Below are 2,282 nucleotides of genomic sequence, written 5' to 3' on the forward strand. Positions count from 1 at the left end.
CGCTCACCACCCCTGAATGGATCACCACAGTTTTTAAAACATTTAAACGGGTCAGTACTAATCACACAACTCAATATATCAACAATAAGATAAAGCAGACCTTAACCGTCACACACACACAATCACACCAATCCCAACAATCTCAATCACCGACTGTCCACTGGACCAGCCCTGCCAGTGGGGGACCGCAGCCGTACCCACCAAATCCCCGCTCCTCATAATGAGCGATAACCCTGTCCATTAATGTGAACATCCCTTCTGTGGCGGGTTCCACAGAAGGCGAAACTAGGGCGTGAAGTCACTCCCGCAAGTGACCCCACTCAGCCGAGGACACGCCTCGAGAACCATAGACAACAAGCACAATCACAATCACAACCGTCACAATACAATTACTATATCAAACAATCAATCTCACCACATCAACAATCATCCCATTATGGGACTAATACTGAGTAGCAAATCTGACACTTCTGTCGCGTACCTGTCAAAAATACCAACTGGCTCTAACTAATATAGCTAGGGAAGTCGGGTCGAATCCACAGAGAGGTAGGAAATTGTCAGCTAAATCTAAGTTCGTCAAGGTAACCAAATTGGGGGTTTATAAATTGTGATTTCTAAACTAAGAGGATGAGGAAAAGAGAAATAAACGGAAGGAGTTTAACAGATAAAGGGAAATAGCTAAGACAAACGGTTCACCGTAATCATCCGGTCAAGCAATCTAGGTCTCTGGTCAATGCAAATACGGTCTAAGGGGTAGCGAACGTCACCTTTGGTCCTTAATTCACCCTAAAGTGTAAACAGTTTAACTTTCGCCCTCGCTGCAATACTCTATTGTTCGCTACTAGTCTGCCTCTTCCAACCTTTCGGTCCAGGTCAAGGTCCACTAAGAATAAGGGTCTAATTGCGTCGACTCAATTAGGCAATTACAATTATTTGTAGCATTTAACCAACTAAAACAGTACTAGCATTGACCTAATGAATCGATTACCCTCCCCTCATATTACGGATCCCCTATAGTCTTAGCAAGGGAAATTAGTTACTCATTGCAATAGAATTAACAATAATAATAAATAGACAATTGGAATTGAACATTATAACAACTAAATAAGACTGAATCGAGCAATAGAATAAGAGAGGAAGAATTAAAGCAGTGGATAAAATTAAGAATAAAATTAGAATGATGATACCAATCGCGAGATCCAAATCCGAGTAGCAAGGTAAAAGAAGGGCAAAATCTAAAAAACAGTGACAAGGAATAGAACCAAAATTAATGTGTAAGTTCCCGAGAGCAGTAACGTAGTTACTCTCTTCAGTCTTATACTAGAAAATCGTCTTAAATCTAATCTATGGACTAATTACAAAAGCCCATAGAAGATTAGGCGGAAATAAGCTAAAAGCACACGAAACCCCTCGATCGAGTGGAAAGATTACTCGATCGAACGCAAATCACTCGATCGAGCTAGAACAACCTCTCGATCGAGCACTGCTTGCAGAACTTCCTCGATCGACTCCTTAAACTGGTCGATCGACCAATCTTGAGTGTGTAGAGCATTCGATCGAGCAGTAGACCACTTGATCGAGCTATTTAGGCATGTTAGGACTTGAATTGCTTCCCGAACTCAGCTCACGCGTCTTTCGAATGTTAAATGTCCAAGCTCCGGGTCCTTATTCCCCATGATTGGGACAATTAAGGCTCGATTTAGCTCCTCTTTGGTCAATTCCTGCAAAATACAATAAACGGACCAAAGTAGAATATTCGGGGGTATTTGTAGCCAGATGCTACATAAAAAGCACAGAAATGCGTGTAAAAAATGAGTTGGAAACCTTATATAAAAGACACGCATCAAATCTCCCCAAACCAAACCTTTGCTTGTCCCCAAGCAAATATGAATGCAACTAAGGGTGAACAATGGAACGGGACCAACGCATCAGCTACAAAGCATCCACTAGAACCAATTTAATGCGACAACATGACAAAATGGCAGTGAAAAGTGCAAACGAGTTAAATTAATGTTTCAAGCTTACTGAACTGTCGACCTTGCAAGACTCAAAGATGTCGGACTCTCACGGGTCGTTCGTCACTCAAAAACAGTCACATGTGAGTATAAACGTGAAAGATAGGAAAGAATCAGACACTCACCTAACTCGACCTATAAGAACATGCATGCAGTTAACATGAATAAAGTCTCTACAACCGTACATATGCATTCCAACCATACTAATGACCAAGACACGTGCCGAGGGCTTACATTTGGGTTAGTGAGGTAATGGATAAGAAGGGG

Source organism: Silene latifolia, chromosome X, assembly GCF_048544455.1.
Source record: "Silene latifolia isolate original U9 population chromosome X, ASM4854445v1, whole genome shotgun sequence".
In the NCBI taxonomy this organism is placed as follows: domain Eukaryota; kingdom Viridiplantae; phylum Streptophyta; class Magnoliopsida; order Caryophyllales; family Caryophyllaceae; genus Silene; species Silene latifolia.